At 45.7% G+C, this 12723-nt stretch overlaps 2 protein-coding genes across 2 annotated transcripts in view; both read left to right on the top strand.

The window, feature by feature from the left end:
- Positions 1–12723, top strand: part of LOC120552600 (NACHT, LRR and PYD domains-containing protein 1-like) — a 735215-nt gene that overhangs the window by 101858 nt on the left and 620634 nt on the right.
- The window catches only part of dnah5l (dynein, axonemal, heavy chain 5 like), a 163975-nt gene that overhangs the window by 83770 nt on the left and 67482 nt on the right, over positions 1–12723 (top strand).

Below are 12723 nucleotides of genomic sequence, written 5' to 3'. Positions count from 1 at the left end.
TCTGCTACAGAGAACTAGTCATGATGTTATATAATAACATTATTGATACAGCAGTTAGTTTAATAAATGAAAACAATTTGATAAGACAGTTTAAAATACAACACACACACACACACACATACACACACCTGTCCTCGACACCTACACACACACACCAACAAACACACACACACACACCTACACACACACACACACCTGCCCCGACACCTACACACACACACACACAAACACACACACACAAACACACAAACACACACACACACACAAACACACACACACACACAACACACACACACACACACCAACACACACACACACACAGACACACACACACACCGTGCAGATACCTACACACACACACACACATCAACAAACACAGACAAACACACACACACACACCTGCCCTCGACACCCACACACACACACACCTGCCCCCACATCTACACCTAAACACACACACACACACACACACACACACACACCTGCCCCGACACCTACACACACACACACACACACACACACACACACACACACACACACACACACACACACACACACACCTGCCCCAACACCTACACACACAGACACACACATGCCCTGACACCTACACACACATACACACACACACCTGCCCCGACACCTACACACACACACACCTGCCCCGACACCTACACACACCCACACACACACACACACACACACACACACACACACACACCTGCCCCCGACACCTACACACACACACACACACACACACACCAACAAACACACACACACACACACACCTGCCCTCGACACCCACACACACACACACACCTGCCCCAACATCTACACTTACACACACACACACACACACACACACCTGCCCCAACATCTACACCTACACACCTGCACGCACACACACACCACACACACCTGCCCCAACACGCAGACACGCATGCCTGACGCACGCACACATACACACACACGCCTGCCCGACGCCTACGCACGCAACGACACCTACGCACCCACGCACACGCACACGCTGCCCGACACCTACGCACACACCAACAAACGCACACGCACGCACCTGCCTCGCTGCCCACGCACCTGCCCCAGCATCTACGCACACACACGCACACCTGCCCCAACATCTACACCTGCACACACGCACACATGCACGCACACACACCTGCCCATTTTCACGCACACATACGCACACACACACCTGCCCGGCACTACACGCACACACAAACACCTACACACACACACACACACACCTGCTTGACACCTACACACACACACACACACACACACACACACACACAAACCAGATTAACTATTGAACTTGTTTGCATAGATGCTGCACTCCACCTGGGTAACCAATCACATCACTGAGTCTAGTTTTCTTCCGGCCTCGTGCCCTTCCGGATAACCAGTGGATTGTCGCGTAGCTGATGGAGCGGGGAGGTTTCACAGCCTGGATCGTCCGGAGTTCATCACCGTGGTGGATGTTCAGATGGCAGCTCTCTTTCGCATCGATTTTAGGTTGGGGTTACGTTGTGCCTTCAGTCGCGTTTTGGTTTGAAAGAGATTCCACATATATCTAGCGGTTGAAGAGTATTGGTTTATTTATACGCGAGGCGGCTGTTTCCATTTACAACGCATGGGGGCGTTGTAGAGTGGCCAAATGCGAGCGCGAAGTGGTACTGCTTTAAATGGGCTACCGGTTTTTGCGCAGAAGTTCATGGGGTGTCGTGGCGCCGGAGTTGCGAAAGGCCCATCAGCGTAAGCGTATTTATTGCGTTTTTAAAGCGTGTTTACATATTCGGGTTTTGGCAGCGGTCACGAAGCGCCATTTCTACCGGGACTGGTTCGGGGTCATTTGCTGCTTCGAGCTGCTCAGAACTCCTCGCAGCGGACGTTACAGGTACAGCTAACGCGATATATCGCATCACCTCTATAGTTGTCAAGGGGGCGGACTGAACAAAGATGGCCTCTTCGCCAGGTGCCGCCGGTCCTTTTCTATCCCTCTCCCAGCAGCTCCCAAACCCAGTCTGCCAGGAAAAGGGATGGCGAGCGCGGCAAGGTCACCAGAATGTTTTCGCCGAAGTTTACCACCGGGTGGTTACAAAAGGACCGGAAAGCGTTGTAATTTTTATGAATAAATTGTTGCTGCCGTAATGGTCAGTGTGCGGTTTCTCATTTTGATCATATACTTTTGGTGATCATATCACGCTTTCTACCGATGAGAGGTGGGACGGGTTCAAATGATGAAGAATCAAACGTATATTGAACGGCTTTAAATGCGTTTTATAAATGACATTTTGATGTTTGAAGAGATCGCCGGACAGGGACGTAAATGCAGATCTCGTGCAGTAAAAAATAAATAATAATAATTATCGATTTTTCAAATGGTACTGACGCAAGCTCGTCCCGGAGAATATTTGCGAACCTATTTTACCCCGTCAATTCGCGGTTTGTCTTTGCTGTAATCAGATCGAGGAGGTATATATTTATGTTTTACATGGGAAAGGAGGAATACATGTGTCCAGACAAGGCTAGCAGCAACAGCGGCAGCAGTCGACACCTTTCACCAATTATTGCAAAGAGACATAAGCATGCGCAACCCTGCATGCGCTCATGCGCTCCGCATGCAACTCCGCGCCAAGCTCCGCCCGCTCCAGCGCGAAGCCGTGGTGCGGGGGGTATAGATCTGTTAGAGCGTTGGCAGCGTTAGCTCATCTCTCGTTTGCCAGATCCCGGTTTGGTTTACGGTCAAAACAGGTCACCGGAACTCATAATTGACCCTTTCTCCTGATTTTGGCCAAAAGTACCGAGAAAATTACCGGTACAGTTGAGATATTCTGAAGATATATGGCTTTGATGAAAATTTCTCCGAAGTTAACTTTGTTGGAGTTGTTGGTTCTGTCTTTACCGCCGCACAGACCTACAGGAAAAGCGGGTTAAGGCCATTTGCTTATGAGCGTTTCCCTTAGGAGATCCTGGTATTAAACAATTACTGATGGCTGCATTCCATGGGAGGATACCCGGTTGTTGAGCTGTTACTGGTAGCGTTCCAGCGGAGGTCCATATTGAAACGTTCGCTGACGTTCCACTTAGGAGGTCTGGTATTAAACCATTACTGATGGCTGCATTCCACTTAAGGGTCGCGAGGTGATAGGCCAGAACACTTATGGCTGCATTCCACTTAGGAGGTCCTGGTATTAAACCATTAATGATGGCTGCATTCCCATAGGAGACCCTGGTATTGGCCATTTACTGATGGCGCAGAACCCGCAGGTCCTGAGCGGTAAACCATTACTGATGGCTGCATTCCACTTAGGAGAGGTCTGGTATTAAACCATTACTGATGGCTGCATTCCGCGGAGACCTGGGTGGTAAACCATTACTGATGGCTGCATTCCACTTAGGAGAGTCCTGAGTATTCAAACTGTTTACTGATGGCTGCATTTCCACTTAGGAGAGGTCCTAATTATTCGGCTTAAGCCCCACTGATGGCTGCATTCCCACTTAGGGAGGTCCTGGTATTAAACCATTAATGATGAAAACGCATTCCACTTAGGAGACCCTGAGTATTAAACCATTACTGATGGCGCATTCCCTTACAGGAGAGGTCCTGGTATTGAGCCATTACCCTGATGGCTGCATTCCACTTAGGAGGTCCTGGTATTAAACCATTACTGATGGCTGCATTCAACTTAGGAGAGGTCACCGTGCTGGGCATGCTGACTGCTAGAATATCTTACTGGACCCCTTACGTTGGAGTTGGAGCCATCGTTAAGGTTCCTCAGGCGTCGGCTGTGCTTCTCCTGCTATGAGCAAGTCAACATGTCTGCTGTAGAGAAAGATCCATACAGTAAAACGCTGCATTTCAAGCGTGGACTCATTGTGTCCAGCCTAAGTCCTGTACTGCAATAATCCTGCTATCTAATCAGCATCTGATAAATCACACCTGTAGAAGTGGATGGATTATCTCTACACTCCACTGACACAGATTTAGACACATTGGTGAACAATGTTGAGAGGAAAGGGCCTTTGTGTACATAGAAACAGTCGCGAATCTTTGAGTTCAGCTCATATGGTAAATGGAACCAAAAACAAAAGTGTTGCGTTCATAATTTTTGTTTCAGTGTAATGAAATGATGAATTTAGCGTTCCCAACTTGGTTTGAGAATGAAAGGCAGAACAAGGTTCTTAAAGAAACTACATTAATGCCAAGTTTTACTCGCGGTACCCTGTTTATTCCCCTGCAGGCGCTGGAGGTTGCAGATTCCGAATACCGGCGTGCACTCAATAAAGTCGATCCTCTTGCCGCCGGTATTTCGTGAGCTGTCCCTCCACTCAGGAGTGCCCGTCTGTGGAAGCTTGAGCCTTCGGTACGCCCGGCGGCTCAACGCCAGCAGCGTCCATGCTATGGGCGCTCCATTTCTACCGCTGCTGAATGGCGGGCTGACCAAAGCTGCCACCAATCCGCGGACCTGGAGGCGTCCGGGGAATATGGCGGCTCGAGTGAGGTCAGACATTTCATCCTTTCGTTCATTCAGCCAATCGTTCCAGACAGAGAATTTGCTATACTCCTATCTATCTGTATCTGTCATGCCATCTGTCTGTCCATGTCATCTATCCTGTCTGGCCTTGTCTATCATCTCTCTGCAACTGTCATCCATGTCCCCACCGTCGCTCTGGCTGTATCTCTCTCCACTCTGCTCTCCAGCTTCCTCCATCTATCTGCTCCTGCTCACCATGTCTACTATCCTATCTGTCTCTATCTGTCTATCCGGTCATCTGTCTGTATCTGTCATCTATCATCCTGTCTGTGGCGTATCTCTCTCTCTCTCCTCCTGACATCGCTCTGCGTATCTGTCTATCTGTCCTCTCTCTCTCAACTGTCTATCCTGTCTATCCTGTCTGTCCTCTCTGTCTCTATCTGTCTCTCCTGTTATCCGTCGTCTGTCTCTCTCTGCTCAAAAGACTATCTGTCTCCATCTATCTGTCTCCTCTGCAATCTGTCTGTCTATTCTGTCCTATCTGTCTCCATCTGTCACCATCCATCTCGCCGTCTCTCTGCTCTGTCGTCTGTCTATCCTGTCTGTCTATCTGTCTCTATCTCTCTCCTTCCTCTCTTTCATGTCCATCTGTCCATCTCTGTCTATCATATCTCTCTTTGTCATCTGGCTATTTCCTCTCTGTCTCCTCTCTCTGTCTGCATCTATCTATCATATCCGGTCCGTCAAGTCTATCTCTGCATCTCTCCTCTCTGTCATCTATCTCTCTCTGTATGTCAAATCATCCATAATCCCGTCCGTCCGTTCGTCCTGTCTCTCTCTCTCTGTATTTTATCCTATCCATCCATCTATCCTATCTCTCATTCCCTCTCTACTCTATCATCTATGTCTATCTCTGTCTCTATCTATCGCTCTATCTCTCTATCTCTCTCTCCATCCATCCATCCATCCATCCATCTCTCTCTCTCTCTCTCTCTCCTGGCCGTCCATCTGACATCTATCCCTATGTTCTTCTAAGTAGAAGTGACATGAAAGAAAGAGACTCAAGTAAAGAGTCAAGTAGCCCAAGCATTTTGGACTGGAAATTACAGTCACTGGAGTAGAGTTTCCTCTCCTCCTGATTCCCCTCTCTCCTGATTCTGTACCTCCCTGATTCCCCTCCTCCCTGGGTTCCCTCTCCTCCCTGATTCCTCCTCCTCCTGATTCCCCTCCTCCTGATTCCTTTCCTCCTAGTTCCTACCTCCTCCTGATTCACTCTCCTCCTGATTCCCCTCCTCCACAGGATTCCTCCTCTATACCAGTTCCCCTCCCCTCTGATTCCTCTCCTCCTGATTCCCCCCCTTCCCTGGATTCCTCTCCTCCCTGGATTCCCCTCCTCCCCTGGATTCCCACTACAGTTCTCTCCTCCCTGAATCCCCTCCTCCCTGATTCTCTCCTCCCTGATTCCTCCACTCCTGATTCCCCTCCCTACCTGTTTGCTTGTTCTAGGTTCGGGAGGCGGAGGTTGGCATGTGACGCACGATTCAGTGGGAGGGAATCCCTGGCTCTCCTCCACAAAACACGAAGCGGCTCTTCACTTCCGACGTGGAACGCCGGTAAGCATCGGGGAGGGGCCTGGAATGCGACGGCTGGAACAACATCAAATCCCTCGCGCCCTGGGTGAGACCCTAACATCTATCTGGAACCAGAGTTATCCAAACTCTGCTGTACCTGATAGAAACAATGCCCAGAAAGAAACACAGTAGAAAGAAGGAAGGGAGAGGCAAGAATAGGGGAGACAAAAAAAGGACAAAGAAATTCAGGAAATGGGCAATAACAAACTTTGAACAAAAAAGTAACAATATTTTTATAAACATTGTAGAAAAAGTAATGAAGAAAGCGGCAAAGAATAGGTCAAAACAGACAAAACCTCCAAATGAAGGTGACAAAACTTCAAAAAAACAGAGACTAAAAAAACTTTGAAAAAACGTAACAAACTTGGAGAAAAAAAAGACAGTGAAGCTATCGTTAACAACAGCCTTGTTTACTGAAAAACATTTAGCAATAAATGCTCACGTACCCATGGCAGTCCCTCTAGTAAGTACCCCTAGAATCATACCTGTTTTTGAAATTACTTCAACCGTTTTTACTTAGTACTTATATTTTTATGGAGTCTTTCTGCATTTTCGATCCCCTTACATTTGGCTTGCCTTTGGGCTTTATTGGTTGTGGAACTCAGGAAGACTGGCGAGGACTCTGTGAAAAGGTATGGGGATCCAAATCAAAGAGTAAATAAGTACCGCATGTTATTGTGATTGTGTTTTGGATTCAGGTGGTGGAGAACCAGAACACTCTTGGAGGATCCGCTCCAGCATGAAGGGCAGACCTGCTGCTGCAGGTGCGCGGAGCTTCCAGAGCCACGTCCAGAGCTTCTCCACCGAAAGTACAACCCACAGGTACAAAGCCGGGGATAAACTCCCGTTCATGGTTTATTATGATCGCAACAGAAGTCAAACGCGTGTGTGCTTGCAGGGCCCAGGGTAGGAGGGGCTGGCTCCAGCTATGTAGCCAGCGAAATGGCTGCAGAGTTGGCAGGGGCCGAAGTTTGATCACCGGCTGTGGAGGAAAGACACCACCTACTCTGGAGGGGAGCGGCTGTTCGGACTGGGGTTCTGTTAACGTACGACTCACTGACTAGTCTTGCATAGACAGACCTTCCTCCTAGCTGCAGAAATAACGAAGTCTAGCTCGTACAGCATTCCCCGGATGGGAGAAAAAACATGCTCGCAGTTTATTAGTAGATTTCTAAAGGTCCCATATTGTAAAAGTAAAGATTTCCATGTTTTTAATGCTTATATAGTAGGTTGATGTGTTTACGGCTTAAATACTCGTGAGAGTATCAAAGACTTATTCTACAGCAACAGAAACAACCTGTGCGCCAACCCTGCACCACCAAACATAAACAGTCTTTACGTAAATGCCTTCAACATCAACAAAAGTATGTCACCCAACATCGCTTAGAGCACCTTTAAAGCATTTTTAAAAAAGTACATATGTTCCCAGTAAAAACCAGGAATATGAACCTGAAATGAGCATAGTGATGGGACCTTTAAACCAATCCCAATGGCGTGCTTAGAGTCGGGGGCTAAGCTCCGGACAGAGCCGCTAGTGCCTCTGCTAAGCAATGGCCTCAAGGAAGGAACTTGTGTTGGTGGAACATGTGGACGTTTAAAAGTAGTTTAATTAGTTGCAACAGAAAACCTCCTATTGGACAGAAGATAGTCTAGCTGAAGAAGAGATTTATTTATTTTATATTAGGACAATGCACATTAATCAACATTTCTGTAAAATGTGCCAGTGTTAGCCAGACGGCTAATTTTCCAAGCTGCAGTCCTAGCTAGCTGTCTGGATTTACCCTGCAGAGATCTGAGGAGCAGTTAACTGTAGTCCCTCACAAATCAGCCGGAGGTTAGAACGCCAACACAAAGAAAAGAGGAGTCCATAGAGACAACACTGACTGACTTCCTTCTCCTTCTTCAATACTAATCAATTTCCCTCCTCTTCCCTACAGAGCATCCGGAGCTGCAGGAGGATCAGAGGGGAGCTCTCTCTGCTGTCCAAACTACACTTTGCTTTGCATATCCGTCGTCCACAGCGAAATTCGTCGGATACCTGACATCCTGTGGGCCCAACCTCAACATCGAGAAGATCAACACCGGAAAGGCGCCTTCCAGAACAGGTACATGCACGGAGGGAACATTCCTTTAGTATATTTTAAGATTGAAATTAAAAGACAGATAATGCAGTTAATCATTTAACTTAAAAAGTACCGTGCAACTTCGATTTTTGTCCCAGGACGTTCTACAACTATGTGGTCTAGACCTACTCTATCTGTAGAAGTGTCCTGAGATAACTCTTGTTTATGATTTTGATACATAAATAAAATTGAATTGAATTCAATACAACTCTATTGCAAGGCTGTTGACCACGGTCCAGCAGGATGTCACTCCAGTTTTATGCTCATTACACTGGCTTCCGATCAAGTTTAGGGATCAAATTTAAAAGTTCTTGTTCTACAACATAGAAGCTTTGGTAAAGGCATGGTCAGGCACCTGTTTATATCTCTGAGACCCTGCTCCATCTATTACACTACTAACAAGGTCCCTCTAGGTCTTCTAACTAGGGACTGCTAGTGGTCCCAGCTGCACTTGCTTAAAGGTTCAAAGTGGCTGTTGTTAAGTCTTTCAAGAATTTCGGGAAAGAGACTTCCCGGATAGAGTATTAGGGAACCAAATAAGGTCTATATAAAAGAGACTTCAGATCCAGTATTAGGGAAGACCGACTAAGGTCAATATAAAAGAGACTTCAGATACAGTATTAGGGGACCACTAAGGTCTATATAAAAAGAGACTTCCTCAGATATAGGTATTAGGGGGACCACTAAAGGTCTATATAAAAGAGACTTCAGATACAGTATTAGGGGACCACTACCAGGTCTATAAAAAAGCATCCAAAGAGCACCATGTCATGGGACCTTTCGAAAACTAAACCGTTCCTTTGAAGCGGTGCGTGCCAAACCTGTGGAATGTCCTTCCTGCACTGTCTACGTTCTGCAGTCTTTGTTGAAGGTTTTAATAAGCAGCTGAAGACACACCCTTGATTAAATTCCACTTTTGACTCATGTTTGTAACTTTGGGTTTTAGGTGTTTTAATCTTTTAAATGTTTTCATTGTGTCTTTCTTGCTTATTTTCTGTTGGATCTTACTATATTTTCACAAATGTTTTATCGTGAAGCACTTTGTGACTTTGTCTGTAAAAGGTGCTATATCAAATAAACGTATTATTGTAATATTATTATTTTAGCTTCTGTATTTCATCGCCACTGGCAGCACTTATTGCTCCGTATCTCATCGGTCTTCTTTGTGTTTAAAAAGGATCCGGAAGCTCCAAAGGCGTTGAAGGAGTGCCGGCCTTCAGAGATTGAAGAAACCATCGGTAACTTCACTGAGACCTGCCTCTGCTCTACATGATGGCCAACAAGGTCCATGACTGTTTGACTTCATGTATGGCGTTTTTCCACTACATGGTACCTGCTTCGACCCAGCTTTCGACTACCATGTAGTGGAAATAAGCCTTCTAGAATGAATGTAAAAGTAGGGTGCGAAAGTGTTTGATCAATCAGCGTTCGTTAGACACATGTGCGCGCTGACTAGGGGCATCATTTTATAAAACTATACGGCAAATTTGGTGTCAGAAGTGGAATTACGAATGAAATGAATAACACCCCCCACCAAAATTGATGTGAAGTTGTTGGAGTTTTAGGATGTTTGGAGGGCACAGTGTAGAAGTGACAACATGTTGCAGACGTAGTTAATGCCCCAGCCTCATGAGGTTGGACTGTGCTGAAATCCATGGATGGATGGAGTGTTGGATGGATGGATGGATGGATGGGATTCATTGATGATTGTTGGATGGATGGTTTCTCTCAAGTGCTCTCTCTGTACAAGGGCCCAAAACAGGACAGAGATCCAACAGGACAGCTTCGAGGCAGTCAGAACCGGCTCCTCGTTAGCCAGCATGTCTTCCTCCAACTGCTGAACTGGAGATGCTTATCGTACATTTTGTCTCATCCTGCATTGACTACTGCTTACACACTTTTCTACTCTGAGTATGGCGTTGCTCTGGATAGATGAAAGCGGATAAAATAATGTGTTTCTCTGACCGTGTCCCTTCAGGCCATGCCCTTACGACACTGGACTCGTCTCCAGCGAGCGGACCGGTCCACAGCTTCCATGGAGTCGGAAACTTCCTCAGAAACATCATGGAGAGCCGCTTCTAACACAAAGAAGACGCAGAGGTACTGATGCTGAAATGCGGCAGCTTTTAACACACAGACGCCAAATAAAACCTCCGTTTAACCTAGTCTCACTTTGTCAGATCCTCCTCCACAGTACGCTAAAGGAAGGTCTGGCTACTCCACAGAGCATTCTGGGTGGGAGGAAGCATCTCTGGTGTAATGGCATTTCTTTAAACCAATCAGATCAATCAGGTCGGCATGGGGCGCACTAAGTTCCGCTGGGGGCAGCGCAAATATTCGTGTTAGAGACATTTAAGATTGGAAAGAATAGTCTAGCTAGTAGTCTGGATTACCCTGCAGAGTTCTGAGGAGCAGTTAACAATATATAATCCCTCCAAGACACTTTCTCAGTCTCAGTCCCTTGCAAACCATGTCTTTAATAGGTTTTAATATTAAGAACATTAGCCTGTTTACAACCAAGTAGTTGCCCAGGAACGTAGTTATAGGAACATTCCACTTATAAAACAGTTCTACTAACTACTCTCTCCCAAAACCAGTTTTGCCATTTGCATTCACACTGGCCAAGTGGCCATAGGAACTGACCTTTTGTTATTATAAGTTATTATAACACAGCCATCTAACCACCACTAGTGGAAAGGGAAAAGACCTGAAGTAGGAGCTGAAAGAGGTTACAGAACTGCGGCCCAGAAGAATTTAATAATCCCCAATTTCGGTTCAGTCGGAATCTGAAAAATACAAAGGTTTCTAGGAATTGCAATCAATCCCTCCGGTTCGAGCCGGAAGCGAAAATTATCGCCGAAACTCAGTGCATTTATTTGTTTTTGTCTCCACAAGTTCTTAGAACCAGTTTTAATAGAGGCCTTTGTTGGTGAGTATTTTTTATTAGTCTATGTCTCACATAGAGGGTTGTCCGACATGACCATCAAATGTTGGAATAACATTGAAAAAAACAGAAATCTAAAAAGTTTAAAAAGACTTCAGTAAAGCCAGGACAAGAGTAATCCAGGAAGTTCTACAATAACGCTGAAAAACGCGTATAATAATGGCCAATAATAATTCTGAAAGTCAGGGGTGCTTGTTAAGATTACTTATAACATTTTAATAACCGTAATAATACTTTAGTGAGGGAAGGAAGTGTGGAAGGAAGAAGACAGAAGAGGACACAAGGAAAAAAACAACGGAAGGAACAGGAAAGGAACGAAAGAGACTAGGAAGGAAGGAAGGAAATAATGAATGAAGGAAGGAAAGAATGAACAGATGCATGGATGGATTAACAGATTGATTGATGGATGGATGGATGATGAATGGATTGACAGATGGATTGGATGGATGGATGGATAGATTACTTTAAAAAATTTAAATAACCTTAATAACTCTTTTGGAAATTTAGCAATAACCCTGGAAAGCCTGGACTAATCTTGACAAGCGGGAGGGTTGCAAACTTTGCAATAAACCATGAAATTATGGCAACGTTTTTCAGCTTAAACGGTAAGAAAGTGCTGCCTCTGTGTCGAAAGAACGCATCTGTGGCCTGTGTCCCCCGCTGGGTTGTCAAGGATGTTTTGTATCAGCTCAGCGGTGAAGGCGGGACATCGAGGCTAAGCTGAAGGAGCGTGGTGGCCGAAAGTGGAGCAGCGCAGACCTTCGCCCTTCGCCTCCTTCGGAGCCGAGGGAGAACTTCTGCTCAGAGGAGCCGACACAGCCGAAGATCTCCAACATGGAGGACAGTCTGATGGTGCTGACGTCACTGCTGAGCAACAGGTGAGGGGTGGGGGGAGGGGGCAGAGACAAGGTAGGAAGGAGGAGTATAATTCCCTCAAAGCACTGGCAGGCACAAGTGGTTTTCTTACTGGGTTTATTTGAAGCTTCTCCTCCAAATCCAACCGTGGAAACCAAAAACACACAGTTTAACGAGAAAATAAAGACCACATTAGCTTAATATGAACATACGATGACATGCACAGCATGTACAATAATGTTCACCAAAGTAAAATACAGACACGAAAGAATATACCTCAACACACAAGGGAATAGGGGTTTCCTTACATCGCTGACATCCGCTATAACAACCTTAAAAGTTTTATCGGAGCATTACATTGAAACTGTCCCAAGAGGCCTTGCGTGGAGACTTCAAAATGAAAGCTCTTTACTCTAACCAAATAAAAATCACCAAATAATACTAAATGCAATTTATATTTCTAAATTATGACATTGGTTTGAAAACAAATTATACATTATTATAATGTAATTGCAACAATTACAAGGAGACAAAGTAGGAAGGAAGGATCAGACAACAAAGTAAGAAAGAAGGAAATGAAGGACTTGCGGGAAGAAAGAGAGGTTGGATTGAAAAGGAAAAGAAAAGGAAAAGGAAAGAAAGAACAAAAAGAGACAAGGAAGAAAGAAAGACTGATGGAA

This window comes from Perca fluviatilis, chromosome 22 (genome assembly GCF_010015445.1).
Source record: "Perca fluviatilis chromosome 22, GENO_Pfluv_1.0, whole genome shotgun sequence".
In the NCBI taxonomy this organism is placed as follows: Eukaryota; Metazoa; Chordata; class Actinopteri; order Perciformes; family Percidae; genus Perca; species Perca fluviatilis.
This window is presented reverse-complemented; position numbering and strand designations above follow the sequence as displayed.